The sequence below is a fragment of the Tamandua tetradactyla genome, chromosome 4 (assembly GCF_023851605.1).
Source record: "Tamandua tetradactyla isolate mTamTet1 chromosome 4, mTamTet1.pri, whole genome shotgun sequence".
In the NCBI taxonomy this organism is placed as follows: Eukaryota; Metazoa; Chordata; class Mammalia; order Pilosa; family Myrmecophagidae; genus Tamandua; species Tamandua tetradactyla.
In genome coordinates, this window is record NC_135330.1 from 175,441,295 (window position 1) to 175,463,638 (window position 22,344).

A 22,344-nucleotide genomic window follows, 5' to 3' on the forward strand; every position below is an offset into this window, starting at 1 on the left:
GAAAAAACATAACAAATTATAGACAGCATACAAACATATACATTAACTTATGTATCTTGGGGTAGTCAGTAGCTTACCCATAAAGTCAATATTCAAAGAATAATGACTATACCAGTCCTCTCCCTGTCTCTGATCTGTCTCTGATCTGTCTCTGAACTGACCCTAATTGAAGCATCTGCACTGGAACACACCTGCTCTTAAAAGGCAATCTAGATGTTTTTGCATGAGGAAGAACAAAGGAATGTCATTACTGCAGGGTGTTGAAAATAGATGGTAATTAATATTTTAAAACTTTAACTTATGTGTGAGACTAAAGCAAAAAAAAAATGTTCACTTGGCACAAAATTTATATTTTTACTAGTGCAGTTTCTAATTTAACTTATGTGGACAACTTAATTGAACACCATAAGTACATAGAACCTTGAGTAGGGCATATGATTTTGTATGTTTGTCCAGAGTGATGGCCCAATAAATCCCAGAGTGCTTTGAACAATGAGTAAAAAGGTATTTGCAAAGTCTCCTTGGGGAAATGGTGAGAAAGGGGGAAAATTCAACTTCCCCAAGTGGAGAATTCTTGATATTCTCACAAGCAGTGGGAACAACCAAAGCAATAGGCTGAGCCCCCAATCTTGGGGTTTGTTCATATGAAACTTAACCCCACAAAGGATAGGTCAAGCCTACTTAAAATTAGGCCTCAGAGTCACTCCCAAGAGAACCTCTTTTGTTGCTCAGATGTGGCCTCCCTCTCCAGCCAGCACAACAAGAAAACTCACTGCCCTCCCCTGTCTATGTGGGACATGACTCCCAGGGGTGTGGCTCTTCCTGGCAACGTGGGACAGATATCCTAGAATGAGCTGAGACTCAGCATCAAGGGATTGAGAAAACCTTCTCAACCAGAAGGGGGAAATGTGAAATGAGACAAAATAAAGTGTCAATGGCTGAGAGATTCCAAACAGAGTTGAGAGGTTATCCTGGGGGTTATTCTTATGTATTAAATAGATATCACCTTGTTAGTCAAGATGTAATGGAGAGGCTGGAGGGAACTGCCTGAAAATGTAGAGCTGTGTTCCAGTAGCCAAGTTTCTTAAAGATGATTATGTAATGATAAAGCTTTCACAATGTGACTGTGTTGCTGTGAAAATTTTGTGTCTGATGCTCCTTTTATGTACCTTATCAACAAATGGGTAAAGCATACAGAATAAAAATAAATAATAGGGGGAACAAAGGTTAAGATAAATTTAGCAGTTTGAAATGCTAGTGATCAATGAAAGGGAGGAGTAAGGGGTATGGTATGTATGATTTTTTTCTGCTGTCTTTTTATTTCTTTTTCTAAATTGATGCAAATGTTCTAAGAAATGATCATGAATATGAATATGCAACTAAGTGATGACATTGTGAATTACTGATTATATATGTAGAACTGAATGATTTGTTAAGAATGTTTTTGTTATATATTTTTTAAAAAATTGATAAAAAAAACATTTTTTTAAAGGCAACCTAGAACACAGGTATCTCTGGACTTAAGTCTTTCTTCCCACCATTATCAGATGGGACGTCACCTATTCATACCACCTTCCCTAATGACCCACCAGCCCTTCCTTCCATCCTCAGGCACATCCCTGCATGTAAAGCTGTTCACATTGGCTAGACACCTGTGGTCCTAAAATTCCCCATCAGTAGTCACTGTCAATGTTCCTCTTGCTGTAACAACAATTCCTCCGTCACAAGCCTGGGAGCTTATTTCCTACCTAAATGGGGTCTTGAATAAATGGATAAAAAGCTTAAATGGGAATGGGTAAAGGAGAGATATGAAAAAAAACAGAAATAATAGTAATTGGCCATTATAGAGTATTTCCTAAGGACTAGACACTATGCTAAATGTTTTACATATAGTATTTCATGTTACATTAACTGCAAAATTATTAGCTATATAACATTATAGATGAGGAAACTAAAAGTGAGAAAGAATAAATAACTTGCCCAAGATTACCCTGGCAGTAATTTGAGAAAACCTTCTCAACCAGAAGGTTGAACCATATCCGACCTGTGTCTACACTCAGTGCTCTTAGCCCATGTGTTTGAGCCTTACTAAACCAAGTGTAGTCCCAGAGCAGAGCGTGTAAGGGGCACAGGCACTCAGGCTTTACCCTAGACCTTTTGAATCAGAATTGGATTTTTAGCAACATCCCCAACAGATTCACACGCAAGTTAAGATTTGAGAAGCCCTATACTAGTTTTCAAGAGACGAACAAAGTGAGTAAAAGAAAGGAGACATAGGAAAGGAAATTCTGCTAAAATGCACTGAGGATCTTGGGAAACACCAAAGTCATGCTTTGGTACAGCTAATTGTAGTCAAATACTTCAGTCCTGATGTTTGTTCATCACATCTATCACTAAATGACTTGGTACAAACTTTTAATGTAAGTATAAGAAAGGATATGCCCACTTCATGTAGGAAAGTACTGTTAATAAAGAAAAGACATTTTTGAAAGATTTTCTTTTTAAAAAAGTTTTTAACAGAGAGTTAAATGGGCTGATAATACCACTTACAGGCCTTGCATTTCTTAAGGGTTTTCACTCGTCCTGTCTTGTTTTTAGAATTATGTTGCTGAGACAGACTAAAATGCAGGCACCAATGACTGGCAAAATGCTCGTATTTATTGATTACTACCAAGACTGGATTTTTGGACGTGTGTCCTGTAGACATTTAGGCTGCCAAAACTGAAATGGTGCATAATACATTGGGCAAAAATGCCATAAAATTAAAAAGGCAATAAATTTAGAATCAGTGAAACTAAAGTGCTTCTTTGTATAATACCTTTGCATATTACACAGAGCAGGGGCAGTTTGATAAATGCTGAGGTAGGAACAAAAGCTCGGAGTCCTTCCCATGCAGTGATTCACAGCTGTACATAAGCAAGCCAAAAATGTCTCTGACAACCCTAAAAATGAAAATTTGACTGAATGTACTGTGAGGAACAGGAAAACAAGTTGCAAATCAGGCAAAATGTGTTCACAAAATTTAATCCACTCTACAATTGGAACACTTGGGTCCTTACCAGAAGAGAACAAAGATGCATTAACAGTGATTAAAACTGATGGATGAGCTACCCAGGCTGTCTTGGTTCTCATCCCTCCTGAGCAAGAAGTCACAGGGACATAGGCTGGGAGGGAGGCAGGAAAGGGGTGAAGGAGGCAGGATGTGGGGACAGCTGGGGACCAGCTGAAATCAAAGGGCAGCCCAAGGACCAGTAGGGGGTAGACAGGAGACCTGGTCAATTTCAAACAACGCTGTTTTTTTTTATTTTTGGGTTTCTTTTTTTTTTTCTTCTTAACTGGAGAAGATGAGGAAACAGCTGTGCTTTGAGCCTAGGTCCCTGTTTAAACCCCAGGAATGGCCATAGCTCATTTGTTCCCTAATGAAATCCAGAGTGGACACTTTTATATTGAGAGTTCTCTATAATCTCCTGTCCAGCAAATAAAAGTCTACATCAACATCTGGCCCTGCAGAGAAGTCCAATACATCATTTACAAAAACAGGGGGAGACTGTGAAGATTGATTCAGTCAGTAAGAGGCTGTTTTAAAATCTCTCTGGAATTTAGGCTGCAGCTTTATTTAGAAAAGTACTAAGACCAAAAAAAGGAGGATTTGAGTTCCTCTGTGATGATCCCCAATTTTTCATGTTAGTCATCTGGCCTCAGCTCTGCAGCAGAACAGTATTTCTCTTAAAGTTTTCATTGTATTTGAGTGCTCTATGAATAGTCCTTTTTAGGTTATCTGTTGTCTGTTGGTTGTCAGCGGGTGAATCGGTTAATGTGCTTTAGAACCTCCTGACATTGGGGCAGGACATGCCTTATTGCTGACCCTGGATCAGTTAGGCTCTGTGTCTGTATTCGGTTTGCTTTGCTGCTGTAAACAATTACCTCAACTTCAGGGCATAAAGCAACTCAAAGGTATTATCATACACTTCTGGGGGTCAGAAATCTAGGCTGACCACCTGGTTTCTCTGTTCCAGGTCACATGAATCCAAACTCAGGTGTTAGCTGGCTGGGCTCTTATCTGAGGACTCTGGGAAGAATTCCTTTTCAAGCTGAATCATGGTATTGGTAGAATCACGTGTCTTGTGGTTGCAGGATGGAACGCCCAGTTCCCTTACTGGCTGTCAGCTGGGAGCCACCCTTAAGTCCTAAAGGCTTCTTGTCAGACCACCTATGTGGGACTTTACCTCTCAGAACAAGCAGGGAAGTGTTGAATGCTTCTCTTAGGTTCTCCATGACTTCTCCTTTAGCCACATCTCTCTGCATCCAGCTAAAGCAAGTTCTCTTCTCTTAAGAGTTGGACCCACCCAAGTAATCCAGGATAGTCTTCCTAATTTAAGGTCCACAATCTCAGTTACATCTGCAAAGTCTCTTTTGCCATAGAATGTAAAACAGTCACAGGTTTGGGAGAGTTAGGGTGGAAAATCTTTGGCTACTCTAGTGTCAGAAAAAGGCCAAGTGACAAATTCCTATATTCAGCCAGTGTACAATGAAGAAGACTCACCTCTGAGTTGTCTTGAAAGGAAGGATACTTTTGCAGAAAAGATTATTTTTATTGGGGTCCATTGTGTTTTTAGAACTGCAGGTATTTTAACTCTAAAATAGTATAATAATATCTTGTCTTTGCATTTAATACTGCATTGACATATTTGTGCGTGTATATTTATGTATGTGTAAATATATATACATATATTTGTTCTCTTTTTCTTAAAAAATCAAACCAGGAGTTATGCCATAATGTCAGTTTTTCAAATTAAAAACCTAAATCTCAAAGGTTAAATAATTGGCCTAAGTTTACATTGCAAATGCATGGTAGAGACAGCCCTTGAGCTCAGGCATTCAGAAACCCAATATGGAGTGTACTATATCACATCCACTCACACAAAAATCTTATTCATAGAAACCATGACATAGTAAAGCCTTCTGAAAATGGAGTTGGAAAGAAAAAGAAACAATCACAAGTAGCTTTATTTTATCAACATACACAAATTAAAAGTCTACCCACAATTTGGTAAAAATAAAAGCAAATGAAATAAATAAAAATGCCCTAAAATGTTTCTGCAGATTGAAAAGTTCAGACCATTTTTTAAAAAGGTAGGAAGAGAATTATATGCATTCTCTGACCTTTACCTTATTGAAACCATCCTTCTAAGTCCATCAGATTAAACTTGATTTAATACTAACTACTACACTTTTCCTTTCTATTTTTTTTTCTATTTTTTTTTTTTTAAATCCTGGCTTAATTGTCAGAGGAGGGAAGTGAAATCTAGGTCATGGGTATTTCTCTGTAAATGCTCAACCTCCAAATGTCAGATTCAAATACTGATAAATGAAGAAAAGAATCTTGGCTACTCCAGAGGCCCAGAGGAAAGAACAAAGTCTCTTAAACAATCTGCCCAAACGTATATAAAACAAGCACTTGCACAAAGAATTTATATAAATGGTTTTCTATGGATCTTTATGATCATTTAGGTTTTTTTACTCTGTCTTAATGAGAAAAAGTTAGATTAGATACATTTATTTTTTGGAGAACATTAAAACTTCTTGCTTAAGTACCCAGTGTGGGGCTGACACAGGATTAGAAATTTATTAAAAGTAATTAGTTCTATGTAAAACATTTCACATAAAATGTATTGAGACAAAAATTAGGGGGAAAACACACAGAAATACAACAATAAGAGAATGCAATTTCCAAATTAAATAAAACCTCTTCCTGAATGTATTTAATTACTATAACTAATATCCTTACATGGTAAAACATAGAGTAATGTTACAAACATAAAATTGCCTCTGATGACAATTTCAAGCAGAATAATCATAGAAGAAAAAGAAAGAAGTTTTCCTTCAAAAACCAAGACCTAACTTAGGCAGAGAATAAATCTTAATTGATTTGAATTCAACTATGAATTTCCTCACTAAATACAATTGACTGCATAATGCAGTTCAACTATTTACTGCTGAAAACAAATTGCAACCCTTGGAGGTGAAAGGACTGGTTTCTACTGGAATTCCAGGTCTCTGATTTCTACCCTTTCCTCATTCTAAGACACCAGACCAGTTGGAAACAAGGTTAAGAAAGGGCATGACAGGCAATAAAAAACAAACAAATAAGAAAGCACATTTATTAAAAATAAAATAATCCAGGAATAAATTCTGGAAATTATTCCTGAAATTCTTTTGCTTAGTTCTTCTTCAATCAATGCTCCTATTTTTAAAAGAGAAATCAATATGCATTCATTAAGCATCTCTTTTGACCAGAATATGCTACACTTTTCTTACTGCATAGAAAGTACTCAGCCTCAATATTAAACAAGAAAAACACTGTTCTGATGACAGCTTGAGTTTTCAGAAGATACTCAGAAACTGAATGACACAATTTCCATGAATTTTTATTGTTGCTTTAAAAAATTTTATATTTTGAAAGTAATATTTTGGGATAAATCACTGTTTTTAAAAGCAAAAGCTATTATTTGTCATTTCTCTATGGTTTCCTAATGCCACTTTGAGCAATAACAACTATTAACAGACTAGATTCTTATGTGTGTGTACACACACAGCACAAAAATACACATAAACTAATGTAGATATATGTACATATATATGCATCTATGATATGTGCATATATGTGTGTATGTACACAAAATATATCTACAACTGTAAAATAACTACCTATATCATTTTTGAGTAACTATTTATAATGGAATCTCTCAACCAACTTTCATTTAACTAATCCACTGAAACTCCCCCTTTGCTTTATAAAACTTACAGGTATCATCTGCCTGTTGATAATTTGCAAATAATACGTGTGCTCTGGTGTGCTCCCCCCCCCCGACTGTCCTCCTACTGAGAGCCAGTTGTCTTTGTTACTAGCACAAGCTGTATTTGTTAGTGTAATAATGTAATTTAATTATTATATAAATTGATTGACTATGAGCATGAAAGAGACATTTCCACAAAAGCTAAGTTAAATGCATTGCAAAGATTCTATTAAGACAATTCCAAAAATGAAAGGAAAATAAAGGCTAATTGTGAAGTGAGACATCTGTAAAAGAGTAAAAATTGGGGTAAAGATCTATAAATCCAAGATTCTCTGCTCATTTTGCCATGTTGTCTTAGTTATTTTATTTATACAACACACACATTCACACACATAGTGACTAAAACAATTTCTGGCCAACAATTCTAAGATTTCTAAGCTACACATTACACATGCATTGTTTGTTGGTGAGAGAATCTGTCCATACGTTCTCACTGAACTCCTGGATTGTTAGAAGCTTCTACCATCAAGAACACTGGCATTAACCATCTGAAAGGTAACAGAAGGAAAATTTTTAGCACCAGTTGCTAAAGGTTTCCCTCTGGAAGTGATATATACATATATTTCATTTCTACTCACAAAGCGTTGAGCAAAGCAAGGCATATGGGCAACTCTAGTTGGCGCATGAATGTATAATCCTAAATGCTCAACAGAAGAGGACAGTTGATTCTGGTAAACGACAGTGTTTGCTAAAAAAGTTTTTATCTTTAAAAGTATTCTGTAAATCCTAGATAAAGTTTTAGGGGTGAATGCATTCAAAAAACTATGACATAGTCCATAGTTTACAGAAAAGGCTTGTTCCACACTTTTCCCCAGTTTCCCTATATATTTCTTGATTAGTTAAAATGTGCCCTCTAATATTTGTTTGAAAAGGTCCACAGGAAATATATTCCCTATATTCTTGCTTAAAGTAAAAAACATTTATCTGTTTGGCTTAGAAGAAAATTGTATGTATGTATGCATGTATGTATGTGTGGGCTTTACAGACAAAGTACTATCTTTTTTTTTTCACATGGGCAGCTACCAGGAATCAAACCGAGGTCTCCGGCATGGCAATCCACTATTTTCTATCAGTAAATATTTTAGTGGAGAATGCTTTAGCATGATTTTTCCTCTTTATAAGTGACTTATCTTTCTATCTTTGTAAAAGATTTATCTTTTTATCTAAAGACAGAAATATAATATGGCATAATGTCCATAAATTTTATTGAGACATAGCTCATATGTGAATATTATTTCAATGTTTCTTCATACATAACATATGCTTGCAATCTGTAGAGTCATCTTTTATTTTTTGGAAATTTTTCTTGAAAAATTAATTCTTTCTTTTTTTTTGCCTTAGAAAGGCAAACTATGTGCATGCTGTATTTTCCTTGACTGAAAAAATACTTAATATTTTTTCTTCTCTATATAACATTATTCACAAATCTTTGTTCAAATCTGTATCATTCATTGAGAAGATAGCATAATAATTAAAAGTACAGACTCTGAATTCAGGCTACCTGAATTAGATTCTTAGTTTTGTTATTTTAATAAGTTATTTAACTGTGTTATTTGCATCTTCTGTAAATATGTTTAATGATAGTACCTATCTACCTTATGGTTGCATGATAATATATGTAAGATGCTTAGAAGAGTTCTGGGTACATAGCAAGCATTAAGTAAGTGTTTGCTAGTATATTCTTTTCTTGATCTTGTCCTCCTAGTTCTTTCTTATGTTTGCAGCACATGAATTCTGCAGTTTTCTGATACCAGTGTGGTCCTCATTCCCAATTATTTTGCTATTCAACATATGATGCGAATACCGCCAACTTACATTTCATCTTTTCCTTTGTCTTGCCATGATTTCTTTGAGTCTTGCTTTGAGATCTGCTTTATAGAAGCAGTTCCTTCTTTTTTCTTGTACTTTTTTTGTATAACTCACTTGTCGATTCTTTTCTCCTTGTCCCTTATTATCGAATGAGTTAAGTTCTCCAGAACAAGATATTTTCAAGAGCATGATGTGGTAGAGGGTCATGGTCAGGTCCCATTTCATCAGGAAACATATGAATGTCTGCAAATGGTATAACACACTGTGGTTATTTGATAGAAGAAATAGCATTTCCTGCTGGAGTGAAAACGTGATTTAGGGAGGGATTTGACCTTTTGCTGTTGTTTAAAAGAATGGGTAGGTCTTTGAAAGTAGATACAATTGGCAGGGAGATATGGTTAGTAGGGAGAGACTTGAAAGAAGACGCCAACATTTTAAGTAAAGGTGGAATAATAGGAATGTATGTCATGCGTTGAATATGGGAAGAAACAAAGACATATTGAAAAACCCACCATGTCCCACACACCATGTATTTTTACCACAATATGCTCAAAAATATGTTATAATTTCCAGAAATAATTTACCTTATAAAATCATAGTAATCTGTTGACAGTGGTGGGAGAAGGGGGATCCTTGAGTCATCTCTCCAGCTGTGTTGTTTTATTCTGGAGAAGACATACATTCTGTTTCCTCTGCTACATCAGAGTTCTTTATAAAACAATTTTATTTTAGGTATTTTGAGTCTCTATAAAATATTGGTATGCTTTATTTCAAAATTTCTATACTTATAGAATTACTTTAGTGTATTTTACGCCAGGCAGTCCTTTAGAGTTTTCCATCTTGAGAGTAAATGTCCTTGCATTGAATGTGTCATAAAGAAGAAAACTACGATAGCATTTGTGACATACTCCTATATATTAGCAACAGTTTAATTGTAAATACATATATATATATATCAGATATAATTTTTATTAGAATATAAAATTAATGAAGGCAGACAATTTTGTTTTTGTTCATCCAGAACTGAAATGTGTGCCTGGCATATAGATTTTTGACAACATCAATAACTTCTACATCTGTAAAAAATCAAATATAAAGTAAAAGATAAAGTGTACAAATTTATATACATGAAATTAATGCTTTTAAACTTTGTAATGAAACTACAATTTGAATCGAATAACAGTCATGGTAATTATAAAGTTGTATAAGGCCATCAAACCAAGCAACATGACCAAAAACATATTTACTGCTGCCCTGGACAAACAGCACCCAGTCATACTCTGCAGGATCAGTGAATACTCTGGTAGAAAAATCCACACACATACAGGTAGGGCCTCATTCACTATTGACCCCCCTCTCTGTTTCGTTCCACAAATATTTATTCATCTCTCTTTCAAGTACATACAGAAAGGAATAAGCTACGGTCCATGCTGAACACAATAAATTTCTACAGAGTAGACAAGCACATAAGTAATAAAGGACAATAAGAAGGGGGGATACCTCTTAAATAAGCAAGCCAGAAAGTTCTACTCCCCATCAGGCAGAGCCTGTACCCCATAACAAGCCAGAAGCTACAGCAGACGACCCTACTTCCTCAGCACCCCTTAAGATTAAGGGGTGAGAACTCTCTGAGGGGGAATTTGAGGCAGGTCGGATCAGGGAGAAAGGGGAGAGGAAAAAAAAAACTGTGAAAGAACCCTTGAACAAGTTAATCAAAGTCAGGAGGGCCTGTGTCCAGCACAGAAACCCTATCTGGAGGCTACCCACTTACAGGAAACACCTGGCAGCAGCCAAGCCACCTGGAACCAAATGACCCTCACCTGAGTGAGTCATCCACACAGAAGGATGAAACCACTGACCCACCCAAATACACTATCTACCCCCCTGGAGAGAAGGGAGGATGGGAGGACAGACCTTGAGCAAGGAAGGAGGAGGGAAGTAAGTGAAGCAAAGCAGTGAAAGCAGATGGTCACAATAATGGGGGCCTCTTACTCTATCCTCCTGCAGGAGTGCCTGCATGCTCCTTCTCTGCATGTGTACTCAATAAATTTTCTACCTACTGCTCTAAAAAAAGAGGGGGAGATACATGCAAAAATCAAGATTTATATCCAGAGATATGGAAATGTGGAGGAAATCTGCAACTAATCCTGTTAAAAGGCCTCATTGAGGAAGCAATGGTGAAGCATATCTTAGAGGATGAGGAAAGAAGGAAGCCACGAGGCAGGCCTTCCAGGATAAGAGATTAAAATAAGCACATTCCGAACAGAGTTTGAGCAAAACTGTACCTAGAAACAATGAAACTTTGGTGTGACTTGATCATGGAAGGACTGGTGGTGGCGGGGGCGTGGGGGTTCACCTTTGCTAAGACATATGACTACTGGAAGTTAAGAAATAAGGGATACTTTTCTTACATAAGAATTATCTTAGAGTTAGTATGCTACCGGTATAATTTGGTAATTCTGCTGCGTTATAGTTTTGAATGTTAGTTATTTCCTTGGTTTTTCCCTTGTGGTTGCAAAGTGTTGACAGAACCATCAAGCATCATGACCTCAAACCATTGCTTTCAAAAGCTGAAAGAAAGCCAGGGTGGCTCTGGACAGAGAATAAAAGCGTGCCATAAATCCCCATGAGATTTTTCCATATCTATTACAAAACAGAAAAGAATCACCTGCAAGCAAATGGCTCAGCCTCTGCTTCCCTGAGATAAAGGGGTCTCTTCCAGTCATCTCATTAAAAATTGAGTTATGGAGACAAGAAAGAGGAGGAAAGACTTGGGGTGGACAATAAATAAGGTCTGTCACATGCAGCTTGGGACCAGATTATGAAATCCGTATTTGACATGTTAAGTAACTGGGATTTTATCAGGCAGTGGAGAGTGACCATTAAAAGATTTTGGTAGGAAATCACCATGACAAGATTTATAATTGAGATAACTCTGTTGATACTAGAAAACGTAGCCTGGGCAGGAAAAAGAATAGACATGGTAAGAGGAACTAGGAGAAATTTATAGTAGATTAGCTGAGAGAATAAGTGGGCCTGAAAGAAAAGAATCAAGGATGGAAGACAACAAAGTCTAATTTCTAATAATACTTTCCTGCTAGTATTAAAAGTAACTGATAGGGGGTTCGGGAATATGGTAAAAGAGAGAGACTTGCAAACTTTTATTTTTTGTTTTGGTTTGGTTTGGTTGGATTTTTACTTTTGGAATCTGTAAGGTCACTGGCAAGAAAGGAAATGGTACAGACATGAGAAATTCTCTGACTATTAAGACAAGGAGCTCTGGTTTTGAATTTGAGGTTTTTGGGGGGGCCACAAGGTATATAAATGTGCATCAAAACATTGCAATCTGGATCTCAGGGAAAAAGTCACCAGGTAAGCCAGTACTTGTTAATTAATAGCATGGAAATACTTTTTAATCTATGGAAGAATTTAAGGCAGGCAGTGAAGAGAACCAAGGGCAGAATCTGAGGAAACACAATATTTTAAGTCTTAAAATAAAGGTTCTAGAACATAGATATTCAAGATGGAAAAGCAACTGGGGAACATAATATTCCAAAACACAAGGAAGATAAGAATTTACAGAAGAAAGAGTATAGTCAATGTTTTTAATGTATATGAATGGGCAAGATAGAGAATTAGGAAAATAATGTAAAACTTACAAATTGGCAGATTTTTAGTAATATTAAGAACAATAGAATGTCAGAGCCACAGTTCAAGTGCCATAGGTTATAGTGTGACTGGAAGATGGAAGTTAAGGTGACTGAAATTATTTCAAAAATTTGAGTACATGTGAATAAAAATGAAATATTGAAAAGAAGGCAAGGTCAAGTGATAATAATTTTAAGGAAAGAGAGAAGCCAAGCATATTTACAAACAGATGGTATAAATTCTAAAGATGGTATAAATGGGGCAAAATCAAAGGGTCCCAGTTACTTGAACAACTGGAAAATCCCTGGGAACAGAGTAAACTTGGAAAGATTTAAAAAGACATTAAAATGTTAAACTGAAGAAATTGATGGGAAAAATGTATCATGAACTGAACAGATCCAAACTATACAATTTGAAGAATTTTGACAAATGCCTGTCTCTATATAAAAGAACCAAACAGGTGGCAGAAATTTCTGTAACCCCAGAAATTTCCTTCCTCCTCCCTGCCCCACTGTAGAGTAAACCACTGTTCTAATGCCTTTTCTCATATTGCGGTTTAACTTTTTCTAGAATTCTATAAAAATGAAATTATGCAACATGTTCTCTTTTATGTCTGGCTTCTTTGGCTCAGCAAAATATCTTTGAGATTTACCCACAATGGTAATAGTTGGTTGTGTCTTTCTATTGCAAAGGAGGATTCCATTGCACTGATATACAATGCTTATCCATTAGTTTGTTGGTTGTTGCTAATTTTTTACTATTACGAATAAAGCTGCTATGAACATTTGTGTACCAGTCTTCTTATTTCCATACGTTTTCATTTTTCTTACGTAGATACCTAGGAGTGGAACTACTGAATCATAAAGTAGGTGATTATTTAACTTTTCAAAAAGGTGCCACTTTTCAAAAGTGGTTGTACCATTTTACACTACCACCAGCAAGATATGAGAGTTTTAGTTGCTCCCGATCCTTACAACATTTGGCGTTACATGTTTTTCTATTTAGCCATTCTCAGAGCAGTGTAGCAGTATCCTGTGTGGTTATAATCCGCTTTTCAAGTAAGGACACTTAGGCTCAACTGTCTCCAGGAAACGATTTCAACCAATACTAAGCAGTCCAGAAGCAAGATTAGGAACAAGGAAGAGAGGAGGACATTTGGGATGATTTTAGTGTATATTTTAACAAATAAAAAAAAGGAGATAAGAAAATTGCTATTCTAATTAGTGTGCAATTGAAATTATCTTGTATGGCACCAAAGTGAAATGGGGAATTGAAAGGGACCTGGAAGAGAATAGTGACTGGGACTCCAAGAATGATTTAAAGGACCAGAAATCTTGAGACCAAAGGGTAATATATTTACTAGTCAGGGTTCTCTAGGGGAACAGAGTCAACAGGAGATAACTGTAAATATGAGATTTTATAAAAGTCTCTCAAGCAAAGGTGGGGATGCACAAGTCCAAACTCTACAGGGCAGGCCACAAGCTGGCAACTCTGATGAAAGTCTTTGATGAATTCCCCAGGAGAGGCTGGCAGGGTGAAATGGAGAGAGGGATACTTTCTTCTGACTTCTCCTTTTAAAACCTTTAGCTGATTGGATTAAATGTCTCTCATTTCTGGAGACACTGTCCTTAAACTGTACATGTAACATGTCTTAGAGGCAATCAATTTACTGATGATTTAAGTCCATGAAATGTCCTCACAGTAATGATTAGGCCAGTGCTGGTTTCACAAACAACTGGGCACCGTTACCTGGCCAACTTGACACATAAATCTAACCATCACAGATAGATTTAGAGTAGGGAAGAAATGAGAAAGTAGAGAGATAAGGCTATTGTTGTTAGAAAATTCAAGGTTTCTGAAGTTCAAATGTTCCAGGTGATGACAAGACCTAGGTTTTAGCATGAAAATGGTTTGCTAAAGGAGAGTAGAGTAAAAAGTAATTTAAAGTAAAAAAAAAAAAAAAAAAAAGTCAAAGATATGATATGCTAGAGTATTGGCTTATCTCATGAGAATTTATGAGCAGACGATCAATTGTGGGCACTGAAGAATAAAAGCATGGAGAAAATACAGTGTGAGCAGTTGGAGATTTGATTTTCAGGAGCATCTTTCCAAGTCTGCAAGCTCTCCTTAATGCCACAACACAGCAGGGTGTTGAGTACACAAGCGGCATCTTCCCAATGCTTCCTATACATAAAGTACATGAGAGACGAGGCGGGAGAACACCCAGGCAGCTTTTACAACTGCTCACTCCACAAAATCCTACTTTTGATTTATTGATAAGACCGTCTCTTATGAGGGGATTGCTGGATGCAGTGTCTTACATCCACTAAATGTGGCAAGTATGAGGCATTAGGCAACTTTTAAAGTTGCTTATTTGAATATTTTGTCATTTTCAACATTTGCTAATATTCATGACACTAAGTGGTTAGGAATAGTTTGTGATTGCAGAGTTAATTTCAGAGTAGAGCTCAATGAGGGTGCTTGATGAGTATTAAACACCACTGCTACTTACACTGGCAAGGACCAGGCTGGGACACCACTCAGATATTGGCATGAGCTACAGAGTGCCTTCATTATTCATTAAAATCAGAAAGCCAGTTCTGTTGGCAACAGCCTAAGGGGGCCAATTAGGACAGGATGGGTAAACAACTCCATTCTCATGGGCACTGCCTCATGCTGTTCCGTGGTGGTGGTGACAGCAAGTTAATATATTCAATGCACCCCTGGAACTTAATGGAAAGGGCTCATCATTGCTCTTATGTCACTGGATGTAATCTAGAAATGATTTTTAATTGTATCCATTTACTTGAAGTAGTTTATTGAATCGTTCAAAATGAACAAGGCAAAAATTAGTATCTCGATTTCTTGAGAAAGGATGTGGAGGCACTTAAGCATTTTAGAAGAGTTTTTGTTAGGATTTGAACTACACTTCTCTGTTTCTGAGCCTATCATTCAAACACCTTTCTGCTGCTGCTTTTTGCACTGAAAATTAAACGGTATTGATATTGCATCTCTGAATGCTACTATTATTTCTGAGGAGCAGGCAGATAGAGGCTAACCCGTGCTTAGATGTTCAACTTGCAAAAACTGAAAATACGAATACATTCTTAGAATAATACTCCTTTTAGTGAAGGCTTTACTGTAACAACTGAGATATGCTAGTTTTTATAAACCCTACTGGGTTATGTGCTTTTGACATTACATTTCTAAAAGCGAGGTTTAGGTTTTGATCACTATGTTGAAGTTTTAATTTTTAAAAATGCCTTCAAGAACATTTTTATTTTGAAGTTGATGTGATTCCCATATGTGAATAAAGGTTTTAAAGTAACACAAAGCCAGGGGATCTGCTGTTCTAGGCCACACTCACATTCTGTGCGCCTGTGGACATTCTCCTTCACAATCCCATTGACAGATAATAAATAAAAGGAGATTTACACTGTCAATTGACATAATTTACTTTTAATAAATCATAAAGGAACAAGGATTGACAGAATACAGAATAAATTGACTTTCGAATTCTGAATTTGCCTTACAAATCTGGGAGGAAGAGTCTTGGAGGTGGGAAGGTTTATGGACTCACAATATAAAAAAGTACTTAGCCATTATGTTGTGCAAGATGGTTTTAAAGTTCTCTTCCAGAGCCTACTTCTGATGTGGTACTGGCTGGGCAAGTTCCAACATACTAGCCTTATGCCACATGCCCACTAGAAACTTTAAGAAAGGAGATAATCAAATGCGTCAAGCTAACCTCACCTCACAAATGTTGACACAATCTGATAACAGCCCATGTAACCCTTTTCATCTTACTCCATGGGAACATAGCTAGAAGACATGTTTCCATCTTCCCTGGAGATAAGGTGTGATCATGTGACAGAGATCTGGTGAGTGAAAGTGTGTGGACATCACAGTTCCAAAACTGGAAACAAGTCAAATAGGCCATCAACAGGTAAATGGATAAACTGTGAGGCACCCAGACAATGGAATTCTCTGCAGCACTCAACGAGAACTAACTATTGATGAACATAACAGTGTAGACGAGTCTCAAAATAATGATGCTGAATGAAAGAAGGCACACACAAAGAGTATATATTGCATGATTACATTTATGTAAAACTCTCGAAAACTAATCTATAGTGACAAAAAGCAGATCAGTTTTTGCCAAAGGAGGGAGATAAGAAGGTGAGAGGGAAATATTACAAAAGGATATGCGGAAACTTTGGGGGTGGTGATGATAACTATGAATTGTAATGTTTTCGTATGTTCATACAGATGTCAGTAGTTACCAACAGTGCTGTTTATTGCATGTCAAATGTACCTAAGTACAACTGTTTTTTAAAAGGCCATTAACCACCGCCAAAGCAGGTGAAACATACAACCTAGGCATCGAAACAGGCAGATGCCAAGACTTTGTACATGAAAGTGAATCTGTGTATTCTAGGTGTTTAAAACTTAGTTTAAAAACTTAATGATGCTCATCTGCTTCTCCTTATCATATTAAGTCCAAACTCCTTACTCCCTTTTAGACATTATCTACTCCCACTCCTTTCCAATCCACACACACCCCATTTTACCCACACTAAACTACTTACCCTTTACTTTTCAAATTGTATTTGAAAGATATAATTTCAAAGATGTTCATTTTGTTCATTTCTGACCCCTACTTTACCACTCACCTTTCTCCAACTCTCTATGCTTTGAATAAGGCGCAAATGAATTTCCAATCCTCTCTGATGCATTCCCAAATTTTGTTTTAAATTAGTTCATTTCAGTTCTAATAGCACTTAGTACAGACCTTAATTTTAGAGTTTCTTATATAACATTAGGCTAAGGCAGAGTTGTTTTCATTTATCCTTGTATCCCCAGCAACTGGCCTCATCCACAGAAGCAGGTAGGGATCCCCAAACAGTTCAGTGCACAAAATAATAAATTAATGAATAATCTTATTAATGATGTTAATAAAAAGAAATTACTTTTGGCAAAATAAATGTTTGGCACTTCAAATTAAGTGCCTCTAAATGTCATAGCAATTCCACAAAGTAGGTATGATTATGCACTTTTTACAAATGAAGAAATTCAGGCTCCAGAAGGCTGAATGATTTCCCTAAGGCCTCAAGGTTAAAACATGCCAGCTTTAGAATTGAAAGCCAGATTTCTCCCAGATTCACAGCCTACTCTGCAAGGGCAGCACGTGAAGGAGCCTTCTTATATATCCTGATACAATGACTTTTCAATCCATGAATGCTTCACCTCCTTACTTATTGTACAGTTTATATTATGGAGTCAGATTTCTTCATTAGCGTCTTTTAACTTTTCTTCAAGGCGTTCCGAATTTATTTCAGCACACAGACCCGTGCACCCAGGCCTTAAAAAGACCTCACTGTCTTCAACATGCTCATGTTACATGTCATCTATCTTCACTATTAAAATAAAGTATACTTTAAACAAAGCATGTATAAAATGTCCAACAGAAACTTAGGGCACTGGAACAAAATGTCTACACATTCCTTGACAAAGATTATTTAAAGGTATGTCCAGGCTATCCCTGAGACAACACATGTTGGGTGGTAAGATGAAAGGGCGGTATTAGCTGAGTGATTGTTACTTTAAATTTTCATAGGACTACAGTAACAAAAAGACTGTTCAAGAGCATCAATGCAGATGACCTAAAGCATTAATGAAATTACAGAACCTGCAATGAGGCATGCCTTCAGCATCTGTCCATTTGCTCAAGTTAGAAACCAGAAGTCATTGTGGATTTTTTTCTCTCCCTCAAACTCCACACCTTTTCTTTAGCAAGTCTTGCTGACATCACCTTCAAAGACCATCCTAGATCTGTCCTCTCCTTCTCTTCCCCATCAGGTCTCACCTGCAGCATTGCCATGGCCTCTTCATTGGTCTAGACCATTCCACTCTGTCAAACGACAAATCAAATTGAAGCAAAACTGTTTTAAAGCCATCAATGGTTTTCCATCAAGTGTGGAATTGAACCCAAGCTCCTTACCCTGGCTGACATGGTTCTCCATGTTCTGAGTCCCCAGCCTCTGGACCATCTTCAGGCCCTAGCACAAGTGTTCCGTTTGGCCATTTGAGTGCCCATACAATGGTCTTTAAAGCAGGCATTATTCTTGGTCAAAGTCAATAAGGTTCAATTCCTAATACCTTATACCTGCTGACATCATGCATTTGTTCACCTCATGATCTTTTCAGGCCATTTGGAATCTCCATTTCTGATCAAGATGATTTAAAAATCTGCCTGGAACCTGGCATTTGTATCCCTTTTTGACCATTGGCCTTTGTTGTACATCCACGCCTGTCTCCCAGAGCATAGTAAGAGAGATTTAAAGAACTCACAGCTCCTCTAGACTGCATTGAACCCACTCTGCTGCCATGCCAGCACCCAACATGTTGCCTAGTCTGACACACCAGAGCTTCCACCTCAAGCCCAAGTTCTATAACCAGTTCTCTAAGCAAGTTCCAGGCTGTGATGACTGATTCCAGTATCCAGCATGGTGATGCTTTCAGGCCTCCTAACTGGTGAAATTTCCCTGACACGGACCTTGAATTTCCAAATATGTTTTTCTCTAGAACTTTCCAACGCTGGACTCCACTCTCTTGTGGAGCATCTCAAGACGTCACTCTTTTTCTTAAAACCATTCCACTTTTTTACAAACTAATTTATTTTAATATTCTTAGATATACTCAGTACTATATCTGTGATCAAATTTATTTCAACTCTTATAAGTTGTTGTTTTAATTAAGAAGAGATATATTACTTCCAATATTATTATATAACTATGTTTTGCAACAAATGTGAAAGGGAAACAATTTATTAAAGCACTCTCTACCTTGTCTCTTATTGATTAGACTGACTGAATGCTATACTTATGCTGTTAAGGTAGCATTTACGTATTCATTGAGGCAGTATTAGCTTTTAATTCTGAGCCAAAAAATGTATTTGTATTTATTTTGTGAATTTAACTTAGATTTTAAAAAATGAAGTTTGTTTCAAATTAAAGGTTGCATGATTTAATTTAAATACATACGCATTAATATTTAATGGGCTATTAGATAATTCATGGTTATTAATTTGTTAAAAATAGAAAATTTCTAACATCCTATTTTAGATTAAGGTTAAAAAAATCCTAATAATTATAAATAATGCTATAATGATAGCAATAAATCACAAAGCCAGATAATTTTCAAAAGCCTTCCAAAAACTTGGGATTATCTGAAAACTTAAGTAAGCATTACTTAGAATATAAGATTATGGAAGAATTTAGTTTAATTTTACCTACATTTAGTTTAATCTCTTTTTCTGGTAAAGCGTGACATCAAGCTCTAAGTCTCGGCCATATGTAGGTTACTAGCCATCTTATGCATCTCTTAATAGATTGTAAATTCCCTAAGGACAGTATTCCCTGAGGTAATTATTCCAATATATGCACAAATTTGATCTCGGCTGTCACTCAAAAGGACTAAAAAGATTTCCAAAATTAAAAATTAGAACCCAATTAATCTTCAGCATAGCGTCAACATGTTTCATATTTCCTTTAGTGAGCCAAGAAATTTTGGAAGGTGACATCATGTCTGAGAAAATGTCACACCCGGCAGGAAAGATTCTTTGGCTAATTAGAGTAGTCCTTTGAGGTGATACTGTGCAGAAAGAGTGCTGAAAAAGTACAGTTGTCCAAAAAGGGAGAGAGCAGTTCACTTCCAAGTTACACAATATTTTAGGTACATTGCTCAAGAACTCACAATCTCATGAAATCATTTTCCTTTTGGTGGCACAGGCCCCATAGATCACAGGAACTGTTATCTTGTGCTTTCCCAACGCTTTATATCAATGAGAGCAGGGTGAGAAATGAGATTAATAACTGCAGATTCTAAGGCAGGGAAAATTAAATGTAGCAAATGGTTATTATCATTGATAGGAAAAACCAATGAATTTTGTTGTATACCAGTTATAGAAGGCTGTGCAAAAACTCAGAATTTCCTTTCATGCTAATTGTTCCTGGGAGAAGAAGAATTATTCCTAAAGAGATAATCATTGCTTAAATGCAATTAAAAAGGCAAGCTTCTTGGATCCAATAAAATGTTATTGTATATTGTGGTTTATTTAAAAATTTATCAGTTTTTGGCTGTAAAATATTACAAGTTTATCAGAACTATATTAAGCACCATAAATATTTTGTTAAAGACCTTGCTTAATGTTCGTTTCGGTGCTTAAATAAGCATGAAATAAAAATGGAGGATAATATGGGAAATCTTTTTTCCTCTTAGAACCAGTTCGCTCTTATAGGAATACTGCCAAAGCACAATGTGTTCCAATCATAAAACGTACATATTCTTTTAAGAGAATAAATATAATTCAAAAATAGCATGTGTTTATACTTTGAAGAAGTTTAGTTATCTCATAAAATATACATTATGTGCTATTTTCCTTAGTTATCTCAATCCCTTTATAATATAAACTGAGATTTCTTTGTGAACGATGCTCAGATTTATTTCTGCCAATATACAGATCATTTTCCAAAATTTGGTTCCAAATTTTTCCAACTACTTACTGACATTTAAGCCTGGCTGCCCGACTCACACCCCACTCTCAGCACTCACCCCTTTCCTTGCCCAACCTGCTTTCCTTTCTCAGATCCCTGCCACATCACCTTCTCTAAACCAAGGTTCGACATCTCAGTCAACTTTGACTCTGATTTTATGGTATCTTTCAAACCCTTCTTTTATTCATTGTTCCCATTCCTTTTTCCTGTTTCAGGGCCCTACTGCATCTTATCTCTTGCCCCAATTATGAGAGTATTTTCCTTGATTGTCTCACTAACCCCAACCCCTTAACATTGTAATCAATCTCAACCATCACTTCAGGTTCATCTTGAGAAAATACAATTTCTATCCATTTACCTGAGTAAAATTATTCCCTGGCTTACCCATGTGCTAACAAACACTGCTTAGGTTCATTACCACGGTTTGCAGGTCTTACGTAATGACTTCCCTTCCTATACTCTAAGCCCAACTCAACACAATGTCACATATCGCACTTCCCCACCTCCATGCTTTTCTCCACTGTAGCTGCTTAAAGCTTGCCTTTCTCATCTCTAGACACCCAAAAACTACACATCCCTAAGGCCCTGCTCAAATGCCACCTTTTCTATTAACCTTCCTTTCTTGAGTCACTCTCTCTTCTAAATTGAAGTAACATATTTAATGAAACTTCTATCATTTAACATTTTCCATATGGGTGGCATAGTCATTCTGCTAAGAATTTTATTCTCCCCACCGGAAGCTAAAATTCTTGAAAGAAAGTATCTTATTAATTTTTATGCCTCATTTATCTTAGGGGCTAAAAGAGATAGTTTATTGAATTGCATATTGTCTAAATTTTGCATGTAGTGTATAGCCTACTATTTTTATTGGTAACTATAGATAAGGAATTAGAAATTAAATACTAGTTTTCTTTGAGGGAGATGACTCTTCAATGTTTATCTTGTCATAAATATTCAGTCAATTGAGATGGAAACATCTGTAGCAACTTAGCTGATCTAGTACAGTTGTGTCATACAGAAACCTACTAGTACTTTCACATAAAAACTCAGGACATTTGACCTGATTGAGTTTTCACTCATACCTCCTATACTAGAACATTAAGTGTTTTACAAAGTATGACCTTAAAAATGTGAGATTGATTTCACAAGTCCAATAAGAAAATTGGAATCATTATTTAATGGGCATGTATCAAATGATACCAAAACATCATAACCTCTATGATTAAGAGCATTACAGGAAGAATGAAAAAATACAAAATAGAAACAGCCACACAAGAAGGAAATGAGGCCCTAACACATATGGGTTTAAATAAATCATAGAATAATAGAATTGCAGCAAATTCTAAAAATCATTATCAATCCTTCTCTCTGTTCAGAGACTTCATTTCCCCAAATCCTGCGAACTAATTACTCAATCTATTCTTCTAACAGCCTTGCAAGGCAATCCTTTATATTACTTACACAAGTCAGGCTGC

At 36.3% G+C, this 22,344-nt stretch overlaps 1 protein-coding gene across 23 annotated transcripts in view; it reads right to left on the minus strand.

The window, feature by feature from the left end:
- Window positions 1-22,344, minus strand: part of LOC143681536 (uncharacterized) — a 499,706-nt gene that overhangs the window by 18,351 nt on the left and 459,011 nt on the right. For 11 of the 23 annotated variants that reach the window (XR_013174711.1, XR_013174703.1, XR_013174706.1 and 8 more), the window contains 2 exons: window positions 8,673-8,909; window positions 7,147-7,345 (listed from right to left, as the gene is read on the minus strand). The exons of 5 other annotated variants lie outside the window; for them this stretch is intronic. The gene's annotated coding sequence lies outside the window, so the exon portion shown is untranslated. Of the gene's footprint in view, window positions 1-7,146; window positions 7,346-8,672; window positions 8,910-9,250; window positions 9,332-22,344 lie in introns of those variants that run through there. 7 more of the 23 variants (XR_013174710.1, XR_013174712.1, XR_013174716.1 and 4 more) reach the window with 2 other exon arrangements.